Source organism: Rhinolophus hipposideros, assembly GCF_964194185.1.
Source record: "Rhinolophus hipposideros genome assembly, chromosome: 12".
Taxonomy (NCBI): domain Eukaryota; kingdom Metazoa; phylum Chordata; class Mammalia; order Chiroptera; family Rhinolophidae; genus Rhinolophus; species Rhinolophus hipposideros.
This window is the reverse complement of record NC_138058.1, coordinates 51,921,622-51,939,842: the sequence shown is the minus strand read 5'-3', so window position 1 is coordinate 51,939,842 and position 18,221 is coordinate 51,921,622. Positions and strand designations below refer to the sequence as shown.

At 42.7% G+C, this 18,221-nt stretch overlaps 1 protein-coding gene and 1 long non-coding RNA gene across 2 annotated transcripts in view; one reads left to right on the top strand and one right to left on the bottom strand.

The window, feature by feature from the left end:
- RMDN2 (regulator of microtubule dynamics 2) overlaps nucleotides 1-18,221 on the top strand; it is a 243,637-nt gene that overhangs the window by 145,236 nt on the left and 80,180 nt on the right. The gene's annotated exons all lie outside the window — the stretch shown is intronic.
- Nucleotides 4,841-17,143, bottom strand: LOC308505709. The gene is made up of 3 exons (XR_013994618.1): nucleotides 16,903-17,143; nucleotides 15,654-15,794; nucleotides 4,841-6,448 (listed from the first exon to the last, which is right to left on the bottom strand). It is a non-coding gene; the product is annotated as an uncharacterized lncRNA (long non-coding RNA).

Below are 18,221 nucleotides of genomic sequence, written 5' to 3'. Positions count from 1 at the left end.
CACTCACCAGGCTGAATGGTAACTGTGGTTCACAGGCCTTCAGCTGGTTTTTATCCTGAAAGTAGAAATTCTGCTTTTAAGGGTATAGTCATAGTTACTAGCAAGGAAATTATTCTCAGGGTGAAAGTAGCAGTGACCATAACATTATCTATATGTCAGACAGAAGAAAATCTTTCATGAAAAGCAATAGAATTTATGTTCCTTTTTACAGATTGGATCAAACTACGGTTCTTTTCCATTATTACTAATATTGTCTGTTTTCTAAAACATCCTCACATTTATATACATGGTCTGGTCTGTTTAATTCACACTTGACATCTAAATGCCTTGATTGAACCTCAAAGGAAAACTCTAGGAAGGGCTTTGTTTACCACCAAATCAAGCACAGAAAGACTATTTCTTTAATGATAGGATGGCTTTCTCTTCTGGCAGATATGGCCCTCCTCCATAGTGCAAGGACAACCTGGATGGCACTGGAATGGTAATAGGCTTTGAGCTGTCACGTGGCCTGGGTTTGCCTGTAGGGCGGTACAGTCTGTCCTCTAGTAGGACAAATTGAGTTAATGCTTAGCTCCCAGCTCGGAGCTTCTCTAGGAATTCTTGACCAGTTCTGGATGGGGAAGTTCTGGGATTCTGTAAGTTTTGGTTTTAAAAAAATTAATTACATGTTATCACAATATAAAGACTTCTTTAAAGGGTCAGGCTAATCTATCTGTGAAGACATATAGAGTAGGAGTAAATCCTGCATGATGGATAAAGTGGATATGAGTTTCCAGGTTGTAAATGAGTTAGGTAATGACACTGGAAAAGTCATAAATATCTGTGAATATGTAGTAAAGTGACATTTTGGAAGTCCTCCCAACAAATCAACCTTTTCTCATCCATCTCCTAGAACCCTCCTATCCAATCATCCTAATCCTATGGAATAATCATTCCTAAAGCTCTGACGTTCTTTGTTTTCTTGGTCCTCTGCCCCTATTCATTGTTCAAGCCTTCGTCACATCAAGCCTGGATTATTTCAACAGCCTCCTCATCAGTCATCAGTCTCCAGTTTCTCTCTGCCTCTGATTAGTTCTCCACACTGCCACCAGGCTCAAGGCTTGACTTTTCCCAACGGCCTACTTTCTACCTGGTCTTGCTCTGCTCAGAAATCTCTTCCCATTGCTTTCTGAGTGAGGTCCACAGCCACAGTCTAGCAGTTGAGGTCCTTCGGGTTCCAGCCCACCTGTCCAATCTTCTCCCTGCCCCCATTGCTCAAAGCACCAGCCAGACGGAGAGGCCCACTGTGTCTCCCCAGCAAGCCTGTGTCACTGTTAATTGATCCCCATGGCCACCTCCACCTGGCTCCCTAGAAGGCCTTCCCCTCCTCTCTGCTTCTTCAAACCCAAACTTTCTATTAGGGTTCCTCCCACTAAAGTTTCCCCCAATCTCTCCAGCCCATCCTGGTCTAATTGAGTTGCTTTCTTGTGTTACATATTCTATTTCAATAGAAACTTCCTGGAGATATAGGGTAATGATTCGGAGGGGAAAAAATAACAATTAGGGGATTTTCAGGTGCCAATACCTATGGTAGAGGAACTACTTTGAGGTCGGGGGGCATGTGGATAACCACATTCTTACCCCTGGCTCTGTGTCTATATTGCCTCTATCTCAGAAAGGTGGCAAGGAAGTTTGTGCTCACTCTTACAGTTCACGCAATCCCCTCCCCTGCCCCATTCATTAAGGCTTGTACCCACACTTTCACTCTCCTTTATTATGTTCCATTGGATAATTTTAAAACTATATGTTGTTCCTCACTTGTTTTGAGGCAAAGGAATAAGAAGGAGATTAAAGCAGATTAAAAGAGAGGTATTTTTATTTAATTATATTCTAATGTGTCAGTAAAAGTCCACTTAGATAGACAGAAACAACTCTAGATATTTCAACCAGGGATTCGCTTCACAGGTTATAGAGATATCTGCATCTGTTGTAACCCACAACCACTGCTAAGCCTGGAGGAACAGTGGGAAGAAGTCCAGAAACTAGGGCCATCAAGCAGGGAATGCTTAGCAGGAGCTGGGACGATAGAAGGCAGACACAGAGCCAAAGAGGAAACAAAACCACTGCCAGTGATGCCACAGGAAGCAGGCAGGAAGGTGAGACACGACCTCCAGTCTCCCTTTCTTCTACCTGAATGCTGGAGGGCAAGGGAGCCTGGGAAGAGTGGGTATAGATTTGAGAGCACATTAGCAGCTGGGCAGCCCATCTATCACATGACCTCCTCAAGTCCCATTTCTCAATCCTACTCAGACTACATCCTCCTCCTCACGCCTGTCAGACCCTCAGCACTTTCCTGCTTCGGAGCCCTCACTACCTTCCAGCTGATCATCAGGCATCTCTGTGATGCCCTCATGACCTTGACTTCTGTTGCATCGGCCCTGACCTTGCTACCCTGGTCCTCTCTGCACTCCCTCCTGAGCTGCTGAGCGCTGGTGGAAGACAGAGCACAGCTGAGCTCACTAAAGCCATCGGGCACAGACTGTCGGACCTCCACGTGGTCACCCCTGCAGGATGATCCTTTGGATACCCTTTGCTGATTTTTGGCATCTCTCCTTTCGGCACTCCCAAATCTTTCCTCAAGTCCCCAACCAGACCTTCCTCCTTCAGGCTTACCTTCCTCTTACCTGGGACACCTGAAGCCATTAGGCAGGACCTTTCCTAATGTCTCTCCTGTCAACTTTCATTCATCCTTCTGTCTCTGAGGAATGAACAGTTGTCTTTCTCATCTTTGTTCTTGATCCTGTTCCGCCATCTTCTCTGTAACTTTGCTCCAGTCACAGTCCCTTCTTTTTTTCTGTTTTAGAGTTTCCCTCTCTGCTGACTTCATTCTCTCTGCCTATTAGTGAGTACAGGTGCTCCATTTCTTACAAAACAGTGACAATCTCGAAAAGTCCTTCGACCCCTTTTTATCCCTTCAAGCAAGTTTTCTATCTTTCTCTTTACCTTCAAATTTATTGAAGAGCAAGGTTAACCCATGATCTGTTTCTCGTAACCCAGTCCGTTCTAGTGATGTTCATGCATGTTTCTTTTCTGTGCCTGCCCCAGCATTGGACTCCATTGACAATCTCCCTCCTCCCCACCTCTTTTTGGAATCTCTTCTCCTTGATCTCCCTGAAGTTACCCACACTTTCCTTTCTTTCTTTCACTCTCTCTGACACTTCTTCCTTCATGGATTCTTTCTGCATCCTCTTTCTCCATCCATACAAACATGCACGTGTTTCCCTGATCTCCACCCTCAGTTCCCCTCAGAGTCTCCCCATTCTCTGTCTTTCTGTCATCTCTTTCTTCCAGTCCCACCGCTCCATGTAGATTACTCTGGTGCAAGAAGCTTATCCCGAGTATTCTACCACCTCTGGAAATCTGAATATCTTCTGCTGCCACAAATTCACTATGTCCCAAACTAGACCTTGCTACCAGACCTAGCTCATGGTAGCAGTGTCATGGACTTGACACTTTGTCTAACATTTGCCTCAATGTTCTAATGAGGTCTTTGACTTCTCAAACTTTCCCACATCTCGTCAGTCACCAAGCCAAGGAAATCCTATACCCCTGTTATGTCTCCATCGGCCTCAGCATTGACCACGCCCTTATTGTGTCTATCTTCTCTCTATTTATGTCATGAAACATTTAATACACATGAACATATACGATGGTGTATTGTGGTTCTCAGCCTGTGTGTGAGGCTTCCAGGAGATCACAGAGCATAGAAGCACCACAGGATATTTCAAATTTTCAAGGAACACCACTCAATCTACTACTTTGAAGTTACTACTACTTAAAAACAAAACTACTAGGCATTTGGTTTTTTTCTCAGGACACTTTAAACAGAGAGAATTTGTGAAACTCTGATATGTAGGGTTTTGAAGAAGAATATAATGACCCCCCAGGTGCCTACAAGACAGCATAAGAAATAGAGCATTTATTACTATTTGAATGGACCAAGATGGTGACTATAGGAGGCTCTTGAACTTCCCTCTCCCCCTGGTGCACCAAATGTACAGCTACACACAGAACAACTCCCTCTGAGAGAAATTCAGAAACTAACTGAATGACTCCTACACATTAGGCAACTGAGAAAACAGTCATGTTGAAATGGGTAGGAAAGGCTGAGACACACTCTCTCCATAAACCCCAATTCTGGCACAGTGCCATCCAATCTGGAGGGAACCCTTACCTCCCAGCTTCTCCCTGAGGAGAGAGGGTTTTGGGCCCCACAACCAGTACCACAGCTTTTAAGGCTCCCGCCTGACAGATGGGTCCCCAAAATACCTATCTCTGAAAGCCACTGGGGCTTATGCATGAGACCCATAGGACTATAGAAAACAAAGAAGCAATTCTTAACCAGCAAGTGAGTGCTCGCTAAGAATATCCACCCAGGGCTTGGCACAGAGGGAGCGGGTGAAAATGCCATCTCTCAGATTGAGAGCGTGCTTTACATCCTGCTACCTGAGGGTCCCGCTTCTAATTTTCACACATCTAATGGCTAGCTACAGTTCTCCATGGAACCCAGAGAAACAGTGGGTACTTACACCACCTCAACCCTCTGGCTCACTCCAACTATAAAGCCGGTCACCAACATTTCTCTAGAAGGAGTTTGTACACAGGACTGATTCTCTATCCTTTGTGGCTGCTGTTCAAGGGATACTGCATTGTATAATTAAAATTTGCTAACAGAGTAGAACTCATATCCTTGCCAAAAAAGTAATTTAAGACAAAGGAAATATGTGAGGTGGTGGATGTGTTAATTAACTTGATGGTGAGAATCCTTTCACAATGTATATACATATCGAATCATCAGATTGTAGTTTAAACATATTGCAATTTTATTTTTAATTATACCTCAACAAAGGTGAAAAATAAAGTAAAATATAAATATTGTTTAAGCCCACTGAGACTTTATCCCTAATTGCATCCTCTCCTCCTTTCTATCCACCTTTCCCAGAAGTAATTATTGGCCTGAATTTCCTGGCTTTTCTTTATAGTTTTTATTGCAGATGATTGTGTTATTAAAACACATATCCATATATGTATATTGTCCCGGTTTGCATGTCAACCTTCATCACGTTTTCCACCAAATGCCAGTTGATCTCCTGGCTGATATTCCTGCTTCTCAATTTATTCTATCTCTATCCCATATACTTCTTTAGTCTCCGATCAAGTCATGTCACTGCTCAACAATCTTCAGGACTGCCCCCCTTCACCACTGAATCAGTTTCCTTCACAACCTTACTATTCTGAGCTTCGCCAAATCCCTTAATTTTTCTGAGCCTCAGTTTCTTAATCTGTAAAATGGGAATGAAAATACTCACCTTGCAGGATTGATTTGAGAATCAAGTGAGACAATTATGTAAAGTACATGCCACGGGGCCTGACACACAGTGGGGGTGCAATACATTGGAGCTGAACTTACTATTTTTATTACTCCTCACTGAGCCGTCCTTTTTAAAATGATTATGATTATTCCTCTCTGAACTTTTCCCCAAGCCAACAGGGTCCTGCACATAGCGAGTACTCCGGAAATGTGGGCTGAATGTGAAATAAACCAGTCTCAGTCAACTCACGCACAAGTTGATAATGCCCAGGGTGGAGACACCTATTAATTGGTCTTTGAAGAACCCCCAAAGGGAGGTCAATATTTGCCTTCTCTGAAAGGAGGGAGGAGGACACTGACAGTTTCTCTTGCTAAGGAGAGTAAATAAGTGTTACAGAATCTTGAAAACATTTTCAGTAGCAATGTGTGGGTATGGGCTTGAGCTGGGCTGTTCCTCCAGCTGGCTTTTGTCAAGCCTTCGTTGGCTGCCCTGAAAGCAGAGCTGGCTATGCTTAGAAAGACCGCAGGATTAGCCAGGGCCCCAGCTGGAGGGAGGGAGCCTATTCCTCTGGTGTGCACAGTTGCCTCTGGGCCTGGAATCCATTCCTTGCTCAGTTGCCAAAGGACTATTTTAGATCCTAGGGAGTTGGCAGGAGTTTCCAGTACGCCCATGTCTCTGTGCATGAACTGCTTGTCACTTGCCTCTTTCTCTGGGCTTTTTCAAAGAGGATGGAAGGAATTAATGGCTGTGAATGACTGAGGCCTTCTTGTTATGATTATATTTATGCATAATTTTGACAGGTTGTCTTCTTATTGAGAGATGGCAAGTTTCTTATCTTTTGAGAAAGATTGTTCTCATTAATCCGAGAAGTGGTACTGCATACTTTGCTGGAGTAAGGCAACGTGTAATCAGTCTTAGCAAAAATACAACCAAAGAGGCCTGTGGTCCTTACAGAACCACTTCATCTTTAATTTGGTTTCTTTCACCAGTCGGTCCTCATCCCGGTCTCTCCATTACCACTGCCTGGTCTTCAGACTTTCAAAAAAAGTCACTATTCATTCTCAGGAGTGCCATAGTTTTAGAAAACTATGCACATGCTGAAAAACAGAAAAATATACATTTATGTACAACTATTTGAACTTAACTACACACATATAGGTATATATTTCTATGCATCATCACAAAATAAGATAATGTTCTATGATGAGCAATGCATATTAACTACTCAAAAAATGATTAAAATTTATCAATCTTCTATCTGGGGCAGCACAGAGTGACTTACCAAATGTCAATGGTTATGCTAACGTTTACTTTAGCAGAGTGATAATTACAAAGGTTGAAAAGCCTATCAAACCCATCTGATTGTCCACACATCAGCTGGTTTTCATCCAAACCAGTTTATGATCTAAAACAAGAAAGTCCTTACTTTGGATGCAACCAAGGTCATAACCTTTAGTTTCTCTTAAAAAAGTTCCATGGCCTGAGTGACCCCCATCAAGTTTCACGTTGTCTTTGAACTTCTGAATGTGGCTCTGCTGCTAAGAGAAGTGCTGCACTGCAGCAAGCAGCTCTCGTAGAGACGCTGCTACCGCCATCCCTGGGCCTATGAACTTTGGGACCTAGATATTAGTTCCCCATTGCTGCTCTAACAAATGACCACTAATTTAGGAGTGTAAGGCAACACAAATTTATTCTCATATAGTTCTGAAAGTCCAAAGTCCAAAATGGGTCTCACTGGGCTGAAATCAAAATGTCAGCCAGGCTGCGTTCCTTTCTAGAAGCTCTTGGGAATGTTGTTTTTTTGGCCTTGTCCAGCTACTAGAGGCTGCCTGTATTCCTTGGCTCATGGCCCCTTCCTCTATTCAAAGCCAGAAGGGTGACATCTTCAAGTCTCTCTTTGTCTCTGACCTCTGCTTTTGTCATCATACCACCTTCTCTGACCCTGACATTCCTGCCTCCCTCTTATAAAGATTCAACAGATTACATCAGGCCCATCCGGATAATCCAGGATAATCTCCCCACCTCAAGATCCTGAGCGTGATGACATCTGCCATGTGAGGTCACATATTCTATTCAGGTTCTCAAGATTTTGGCATGGACATCTGTGGAAGGCCACTATTCTGCCTACCAAAGTAGCTTACCCTGCAAATTCTGGGCTCAGGCTCTACCCAAAGGACCTCACCACCCTCGCCTATGTATTACTAGATGCCACCGCATCCGCCCTTACCAGAGTGGCTTCAGCACAGGCTTTCTTCATGTCCACAGCTTCCAAATCACAGTTTCACATGGTTATATGTAATCAAGGGAATCTGGATCACATGTCCAAAGCTCAGCTTCCAGGGGTCCTTGGAAAGCAAGTTCTGACTTCTTCCTTAGGGACAAGCAGGCTCCCAAGAGGGACTATTCAAAAGTTGACGGTAGTCAAAAATACTAAAATATCTGCTAAACCTAGTCAGACCTCAGGCTTTGGCATGGGTTTGGTTTCCAATACCCAACTGAAGAGGAGTATTTGCAAATTGGAACCAGGACGGCAGGGATGGTGAGGGAGCCTGACATCATGACTCAGGAGTGTTCCTAGATTTGGGGACGTGCGGCCAGTCTTAAAGGCACAGGGCTGAGGTGAAGGAAGGGCTTGCACGTGGAAGAGACTTGGTCTTATATGTCTCCAAAAGACAATGAATGCCAGGACTACAGGGAGATATGGTGGCAGCATGTCGTGCCTCTCAATCAGCACACTCCAAAGACAGATGGCTTGCCCTGCCAGGCAACAGGTTTGCTGCCCCTTAAAGTTTTGAGGCAGAAGCAGGATGACAAGACGTTGGGGCACAGAGAGGGGATTCAAATATCAGATGTGAATTGTACTAGACAGCTTCTCAGCATTCCTCATTTTGTTCTTACCCAATAACTCAGTTATAGTGGGAGACACTAAAGGTCAAATTATAATTGTATATGAAAGTAGTATTTTTAAGGAGAAAATGTTTCAGTTTTTAAATGTTGCCCTTATATTTTATTTTCTGAATCCTAACTCCCTACTTTTTTTTTAACAGTAGTTAAGTAAGTAATACTTTAAGACAGTATAGCTGGTTTCCACTCCGATCTCAAAGTCTAGATTTTATCTCCACCTGCTGCTGTGATGGAGGACTTGACATGCCTTTTGTGTTCTGTAATGTCTTCATTTGAACAGCAGGCCTGGAAAGGCTGATAGCCCAGTGTCAACGTCAAATGTTGACTGGATAGAAGTTGATGAATTTATATAGGAATTAAGCGATTCCAGTCTGTTTTCCTTTTCTATGTACACAATTCCCTGTCTGCATTCCGACCTTGGCAGAGAAGCACTGGTCAGCTGCCCCAGTTGGTCACCTCCAGTCAGCGATGGTGGTGGCAGGCATTGGGGCTGGGAGTGGCGGCCCTGTTGACCTGCTTCTTTCCAAACCACTCAATGGGTTACGCAGGTACACACACCCACAAAATGTGTTTGGGAAAGTTGCTTTGCAAAACTGAATCCAGTGCAGGCAATGACACATGTTGTTAAGGGGAAAGTCAAGATGTTTTGGCTTGGGTTTAATCTAACCTTCTGTTGTTCAGATCCAAAGGCCACATGGCTTGATACGACACAGCTTTCCTGAGTGACCCAGGCACCATCAGTAATAGCCACTTTCGGCCTTGGGAAAAATAACTTCTCTTTATCTGCAAAGCACCATATGGATGGGTTTGCAGATTAGATGCCATAGTTTATGAAATGGTCATGGATTCAGAGAGGTGTGTGTGTGTGTGTGTGTGTGTGTGTGTGTGTGTGTGTGCTGATGATGATGATGGTGAAGACAGGGAATGGGCGTATAGGAAGGAAGCTGCAAAGAAAGCATATTCTACTAACATTCACCCCAAATAACAAAAAGTAATTATGTGGTATATTTACAGGCATTTATCTGTTTTCTTTTATTCTTAGAATGCATTCCTGCTGGGCTGTTTTGTTTTCGTCCTGAGCAGGCCTCTCTGCTGCATGAAAATAGAGGAAATCTTCACGAGCAGGTGTTGCAATCAAATAGAATTTACAACAAAAGAAACTCTGACAGATATTCATGATATGGGTAATGCCTGCACAGTGATTAGCTAGAAACGCTAAGTAGTGATTCCCAGAAATGACTGTAATTAGTAACCTTTTAACACAGCTAACCCAACTCACAGCATCTTTTCCTAGAAGTTCTCTAGAATCTATAAATAGAATAATATGGTAAGCATCCCCCCCTCATCATGTTCAGTCTGATTCTCCCACAAAAAGTCCACTTCGTCGCTTCTCTTTCTCCAAATTCCGCACTCCCTTTCTCTCTCCTCGTTCCACCTGTCCCTTTCCTGCAAGCAATGCAGCCTAGAGATTACTTTTCACACTCTTTTTTTTCTCTTTTTCATTACAAAAAAAAAATTACATCTGACCCTCCCCCCACCACCAAGTGGTCACAATTCTATGTGCCCATATCCCCTTTCTTAAAGACTTCCTAAAGGGCGCTCCAGCTGTCCCTACTCCCCATCGCTGCAGGGACCCGCAGAGCTCAGGAGTCCAGTGGCCAACTGGACACCAGATGTTTCTTTACCATGATGCTTATACTCTAGTGGGGGAAGGGTGACTCAAGAAGGAAGGAGGCTGGGCAGGGCCTGGAGAATAGATCGAGGGAACCAGCTGGCCAGGATGCCTATGTCCCACAGAAGCGTTAACCCCATGGCCCTGACCCCTGCTTAGCACAGTAGTGCTATGGCTGAGGCAAGTGACTGCACTCTTTATAAGGCACCTACTCAACCCACAGCTCATCTAGATCTGCAGCAGGACAACCAAGCCAGACATTCCCACCTTTCCAGAGGATGCCTCTCTCCAGCAGGTGAAGAGACTGCGGCTTGGCAGTGCCATTTCAGGGAGCTTGGCCATGCCATTTCAGGCTCCATCCATGCCTCTTCTGGGAGAAGGCCCAGGACTCCAGAAGGTGCTTCACTCCACACAGGGCCCACAGCAGGTGGCCACTCACATGCCCACCCCCTTCCTCTCTGCAAAGAGCCCTTTGTAACTTCTTTAAGAAGGAGACACCTCCAGCAAGGGAGGTACACTATTTTCTCCCTGTCAGAACAGACTTTTATTTAGGATCAAGCACCATGCCAGCCCCATGCCCACAAGGAGAAGTGAAGGAAAGAGGAGGAAGGGGTACCCTAGATGCACTTGTGGGAGCCGGTTTAGAAGAAAGGCTCTGGAGAGCTTAGAGCACGAGGCGGCTGCATGCCCACAAACACGGCCTCTCCCGGCTAGAGACTCTCCTCTCTCCTCCACAAGTCTGTCATCTGGAAGGGCCTGAGAAGGCGCAGAAAGGCAGTCAGTCTGGGTGCTTAGTGGGTGGGTTGGCTTAACCCTTAGATGCCTGCCAACCCTTTCAAGGGGAGATTAAAGCCAATCATTCTTTCGCTCTTTGACAGCTCTTTGCTGAGCACCTGCTTTGTGCTAGGCTCTGTGCCAGGCATAGGGACACAGCAGGAAAACACACAGACTTGTTTCATATCCCCCCTGAGCTTAGAGTCTAGTGGGAGAAATTAAACAACCACACAAACACCTCTATTATCACAAATGGGATAAGGGGATGTTCCCAGGGCCAAATGATGATGGCCCTGACAGAGGGAGACTCGGCAGGGATTCCTGCTTGCAGAAGTGATAGAATCTGTAAAAGCAGAAGGGAGGTGGCAGGGGGCAGAAATCTGGCCCCTGTACTTTTAGAAGCCTGCCAGTCACAGTTATGTGATAGTGACGCTTTAGGTGCCCAAAGCCCAGTTCAAATAGTGGATCATGGAAACGGGTCATTTATTTCTGGCAGGAATCTAGAAGCGAAATCTGGCACCCTAGGCTGGTGTGAAGGGTGTGTTCTCTGGTGTGGGGGCCCAGCAACCATTGCCAGGAGATGCACAGGTTTCCTGAAGCAGAAATGACAGTACCTACCATCTTCAGCAAATATTTGCGAATCTTTTGTTAAAAGAAGAGCAGAGGATCCTACGGTAGTCCTGTTTTTAATTTTTTGAGAAGTCTCCGCACTGTTTTCCATAGTGGCTACATGAATTTACTTTCCCACCAGCCGTGCACCAAGGGTTTTCTTTTCTCCACATTCTCTCCAACACTTGTTATCTTGTCTTTCTGATAATAGCCATCCTGACAGGTATGAGGCGCTATTTCCTTCTGGTTTTTATTTGCGCTTCCCTGGTCATTAGAGATGCTGAGTACCTGATAGCCATTTGAATTTCTCCTTTTGAGAAGTGTCTACTTTTTTATATGTCAGAGATATTTCAATAAACTGTTTTTAAAAAGAGTAGAGGGAATGTCTATGCCTCTTGTGAAAGCCAAGGGCGATTCCAAGTAGGCTTCCTTAGCATTATGACCATCCCTGAAGCTCAAGTCTACTTAGCTAGTCTGCTTAGTCTGTACTCCACAGACACCCACGGCCTGCTGTCTCCACGCGTGGGTGCACACACGCCTGCAAAGGAGAGTGGAAACAGTTAAGGGAGTAAAGTATAGGCTACCTCAATTAACTTACATACTTTGGATTCAAATGTTCTTTTATTTAACATTCTGGGTCACTGAATGATAAGCTAACCATGTCTTCTATGGTGGAAAATATCTTAGTCCCTTTTCTTACACAAATCTGATACATGGGAGCTCATCAAATTGTTCATAGACAAATGAGGAAATTAAACACTCAAGTCTTTTATTTTGAATTTCAGTTTTCATTGTGTTATGGTTGTATCTATAGGAAGTTGGGTTGAATATATAGAAAAGATAAATAAAGGCTTATTTGGACATAAGACATTGTAATTCCCAAGGTACTTATACTACATTATTGTATTTGATCCGGGCAATTGTCCTGGGAATTAGGCAAGAAATACTTCAATTTTACAGATGAGGAAAATTATGTCCTGAGACGTTTAAGTAACTTACCTAAAGATCATATAATTAATTTGTTTTGTTTTTTATCTTGATCATCATATATATATATATATATATATATATACATATATATATGTATATATATATATGATGATATACATATATATATAATTCATAGTTGTCTTAATAGTCATCTCTTCCTAAAATTGTGGTGCAGAAAATCAAAAGCTGTCTAACAAAGAACTCTAAATTTATTGTTTGTCTGGATAATTAATTTTACTATATTTTGTTTTAATCCTGTTAATAAAAATTTGCAAATAGCTCAGGAGATACTCCCCAGAGTGCCAAATAAAACACACATGGATCATATCATGTTCCAGCTCAATTACATGGCAGTTCCAAATTTTTAATTTTAGCCTTTCTTTGGAATAAAAATCTTTACTTTTTTGTCACCAGGTTTTTTTGTTTTTGTTTTTGTTTAATGGCTAAGGAAAAGAGTGGGAGGTGGGGTGTGTACTGTCATCTTTGTCTCATTTGGTAATCACCATCGCCATCTACTGTCAAGAAATAAAATCACGAAGGATTGCAACAACTCGTCGAGGAAAATTCGGGCTTAATGAGGGAAACACAATTTTATAACCCCAGGACTTAACTGATACAGATTCGTGTTCACACATTTTTACTTTAGATTATGAATTCCTTAAGCAACTTACAGAAATCCAGATGAAATGAAAATGTAATTATTTATGTAATGCTTAAGAGGACTACTTTGGAAGAGGATAAAAATGAGGTGAGTCTCAGCTAAATCACATAGTTGATATGCGACTTCTCTTACCCTCAGTCTTTTCACCCCTAAAATATGAAGAATTATACATGTAAGGTTATTTGTTGATTAAACGATATATGTAAAATCTACCCCAAAGCTAGCAGAACAAGTGGCTATTGTAGGACATTCACTGAGTACATGCTAAGTACAGATTATCTAGGAGCTCTCTTCACAGTGATCCTGTGAGACGGGGAGCCTCTGAGACAGCAGGCACTGTGCCCCAGTTTGCACAGCTAAGTGAGAGCCAGATTTAAATCTAACTTTTCTTCAATTTTTCAAAGTTGTTACCATTCCTGTTAACTCACAAAACATGGCTCTGAATCCCCCTCTGATAGACTTCCCTGGATGTTCACTCTGGGGCCATCAGTGAGAATCTGCTTTTCATGTATTGATATGTGCCCTGTCCTTTGTGGTCTGATGCAGGTATCTCATTGTATGGATGTGCCAAGTTTGCCTAACCATGCTATACACATATATTTAAGAAAGTAATTTCAGGAAGACTCTTAGAGAGTTGGATATATAGCCTTCACCATAACCAAGAACAAAAATAATTATAAACCTCCAGGTGTATGAGTCAGACAATTAAGTTCGTGAACTTGTTACACCGCTGTTGCTAACCTTTTTTGATTTCAGAGGGATTATTCATTATGAACTTGTACCAACTGGACAAACAGTTAACCAAGTTTACTACTTGGAAGTGCTGAAAAGGCTACATGAAAAGTTAGACAAAAACAACTTTAACGTTTTGCCAACAATTCCTGGCTCTTGTTTCACAACAATGCACCCGCTCACATGACACATTCTGTGAGGGAGTTTTTAGCCAGTAAACGAATAACTGTATTGGAACACCCTCCCTACTCACCTGATCTGGCTCCCAATGACTTCTTTCTTTTCTCAAAGATAAGTTGAAAGAAAGACATTTTGATGACATTCAGGACATCAAGTGTAATAAGATGACAGCTCTGATGGCCATCCCAGAAAAGGAGTTCCAAAATTGCTTTGAAGGGTGGACTAGGTGCTGACATCAGTACATAGCTTCCCAAGGGGAGCACTTCGAAGGTGACTGTAGTGATAATTCAGCAATGAGGTATGTAGCACTTTTTCTAGGATGAGTTTGCGAACTTAATTGTCTGACCTCGTAGGTACACAGCTGTAGGGACCACCTCATTGACAAAGACCTGGTCCTTGCAGTGTGTGTGAAGAGATATAAAGAAAAGTAGCCAAGGTGAAGTTCTCTGTGGTAAGAACATTCCTGCTATGTGAATACTTGATTTACCACGTTGTAAAGGGTGACTGGGTTTCCAGGCTAGACCACAGGACCCCACTTAACGTCTAATATAGATGGAATGTGGGGCATTTGTAATAGAATCCAGTGGAAAACAACTCTTACTCATGTATGGCAAGATGCTCTAAATTCCATTTCAGCTCTGACATTCTATAATTCTATGATATATAAAAGAAGCAAAGGGAAAATTCATTACCTATACTAGGGGTTGAATGGGCCTTTGTGGGTTGACCTGGAGACCCAAAAAACACTCATAACATTCTCTCTACAGAAAAATATGAGTTCTGGGTTTCAAACGCTACACTTACAGACATTCCGAACACAGACCATTCATGAATTGGAGACTTCCTGTGGTGGGTGAGAGCGTCCCTGGTGGCAATGGGCAGGAAGAGATTAAAGAGCAAAGCCCTGAACTACTGTAACTGGAGCATTATGGGGGAAATGCTAATCATGACAGAGAACCCAGACATAGTGTCCTTAGAGAGCTGCAAGCTGCAGCATTGCACGGCTAGCTGGCCCTGCTAAAAACATAAGGCCAGCAAACCACAGTACACTGCAAAGCTTTCTGTAGAAGTCAACTGATGGAGCTCTCTGTAAAGGAAGAGTCTAAAAATGTTAATGTGCTTTTCTCTTTACATTTTGGGTGTACATGCCCCTCTCGTAGGCAGCCTAAGGCATCGTCTGTCACAAGAATTAAGATTGTTGCAGCAGGAATCCAAAATGGGGAAAAAATATGTTTTAACAATAGCTGTAGTTATTCAAAATAGGATTTTGTAGCAAAACACTAAGCTTAAAAACCAGGCTTTATTCAAAGAATGAGAAATTCTTTTATTTCCTTCTTTGACATATAAAGATCCTCATAGGGCCATAGAAGTCCATATAGGAAATAAAAAGGAGGTGAGAGGAATGTCTTTCCCTTTAGATCCAGGGATATATAGCAAAGAGAAAGAAGAAGCTGACTAAGTAGGTTAGACAAGCTTCTCATACTCCCTTTGGTATTAAGAAGCTTGTGCCATGAATGTGAAGCAACTCACTGCTTTATTCATCAAGAAAACCTTATTTAAAATCTTTAGAAAGTTGGCTGGACTACACGCAGTGTGCTTAGCGATACAGTAAAAATCGAATGCCTTCAAGGCGAACATGTTCAATTCAAATCATTCTCTTTAAGTATGAATCATGATGCTGGTCCATAGCAATAGCAATTCTTTCTTGATGAGTCATAATGGCTTTGGAGGTGAAAAGTTACCTCAAGTCAAGAATGTTTGTACTACGAAATGAACTCACAGTGTTTCCGCAAGGTAAGAAAGCAGTTTTGTTCCAGCGCTTGCAGATGTGAACTGGACAGTCAGATTGATAATTTGTTTGATGTCTTCATTATTTTTAATGATCATACTATTTCATGCAAGGAAGGATGGCGTTATACTTCTTCTCCATGGTAGATAAGATCAAAGGGAAAACACAAAAGTTAGGAGCTTGGAAGCACTGTTGCTATGCATTGTGATGACAATAGTTAGCAGTGAGGTAAATGATGGTCTAGCACACTGGAGAAAAGTTATCACCAAACGCCTTGTGCATTTGGTAGAATGTTTTGAATTTTTCCATCGAAAGCAGATTCACACATAGGAAATCCGTGGATATGACATTCATTTCTTTCATAAAAGATTGTTTAAATATTCTACTACATATCATGAGGAAAGAAAATACTAGAAATGCTCCTTTCATTTTTAGTTAAGTTTTATGAATATTTAATATTCAAGGTAGCAGTAGTTCATAAGTAAATATACATATGCTGGGAATGTGGACTCCAATAGTTTTTGCTGATTGGTGTATACAATCAATAAAGTTTGGAGTCCCCTGGATGAGAAGAACTATACATATATTTTAGCTTGGTGCAATTAAACATTTGATTTCTTTAATTCTCCCTAGTACTGATTCCTTTTAGTTATGTCCTGCCACGTATGTATGTTTATATGGAAAAAGAGTGTTGAGGATACTGACTTTGAATATTTCTAGATCTGTGACCATCACTTCTTATGCTAAAGTAATAACATGGTTTCTGGTGATGATTTAGCTTGCCATGTGGCTTGACTACATGGCAAATCTGTAAATAACCCAGCCCATTTTTCTCACTGAGAACCAACTATTTGACATTTTGCTATTTATTTCAGTCTTCCTGAAGTTAATCTCTAACCTGAGTTAACCTCTCAGGGTCTGAGGAGTCTGAGGCCTTCCCTGTGGGGATCCTGGAATGAGGTGACTAGTGCAGAAGCTATCCAGCAGATCTGCCAGCCCCAAAAGCCTTCTTTTCAACCAGGGGTTTCCAAACTGTACTCCTGGAGCTTTGCCTTTCCATGGTGTTCTCCATCCTACCCTACCCCCCACTTCACAGGTCTGCTTTAATCCATTTTGTATTTTCAGCGTTGGCATAAGAAATATTGGAAAACTATAGCTTTACCTGACTGTCATTTGTATTTGTTCTCAATACTGAGTTCTCTGGGTTCCTCTTATTTTACCTGTAACTCTACAGACATACCTTTTATGGGATGAGCATGTCCTCTTCTTTACCAGGCTCCACCTGTCTGCCTCCATATCAGTCTGGGGACTTCCTGTTGTGTGTGCTCTTGACGGAATACTCCTCCCTCTCTCAGCTCAGCTGTTCAGGAATTACTGGACTGCTTCAGGCAATACCTTTGTCCATTTCTGCCTGTGGCCTCCTTAAAGCCAGAGGTTCTCTGGTCCTCTGTACTTCCTGTGGAATCTAACCCCTTCTATACAGTAGCTGCTAAATAAAGTTTTGTTGATATGAATTACTCATGAAAGAACAGGAAAAAGTGTTAGGAAATCAATTCAAGGAACCAGTAACAAGACTTTAATTGATTTTGTCCCAGCCTAGCATCTGTTTATGGTTGTCATAGAAATCAGACTGCTCTTCAGGCCTCATGGTCTAAAGCCCAGATAATTGAAGACAACTGTCTGGAGAGAATGCTGCAAAGAGGCCATTCCTAGTAAAGAGTGACCTTGGCCCAATTACTCAATTTCCTCATTTATGAAGTCAGGAGACAGACTAGTTGGTGTCTCAATGCCTGGGCTGGTATTCAGCATGTGTGTCCCCATAAGCGCTTCCAGGTATTAATATATTGAAATCCTTTCTTACTAATTGGTAAACAGCTACTGGCCCACTTCCCCTAATGGCTCCCCTTCAACCTCCTCCTCCTTACCCTCACTGTCCAGACTGTCTCTGCCTCTCGCCTCCCCCCCTCTCCCCCCTGCCAATTTGGTAACTAAAGGGCTAATGCCTGACTCAGCAGGGATCTTCCCATCCCGCCCTGTGGCCTTGATAAATCACTAATGTGCCCACCTGGTCTGGCCCCAGCCAAATCTGGCAATCCAGTACCCTTACGTCCACAAAAGGAATATTGGGGAGACCCTCCATGGAGGATTGGGTTGTATCAGGGAGGTGAATCAGCCAAAATTACTCGGCCTGACAGTCTCGATTGTATCTCTATCTATATACTTTAGAATGCTGTCCAGGCAAGGCCTGGGAAGAAGGAAAAGGTACAATCCACATAGGCTTGGAGCCTGTAGCACTGGAGAGGCAAACAATCAGTCCTGGACAATTTGTGGCTCAGTGGGACCTTTCGTCATGAGAAAGGAACTTAAGCAGTTTGCTAGGAAATGAATATACATCACTAAGCTTCATTGGGCTACTTCCTACTAAGTCAAACAAAAGAGGGCACTGTCTTTATTCAAAGGACTTTCAGACACAATATGATGGAATAGGAGATGTTGGACTTAAAGTTTAAAGGCCTGACTCCCAAAGGGGTATGGGCATCAGGCAGTGGCCAATGCATC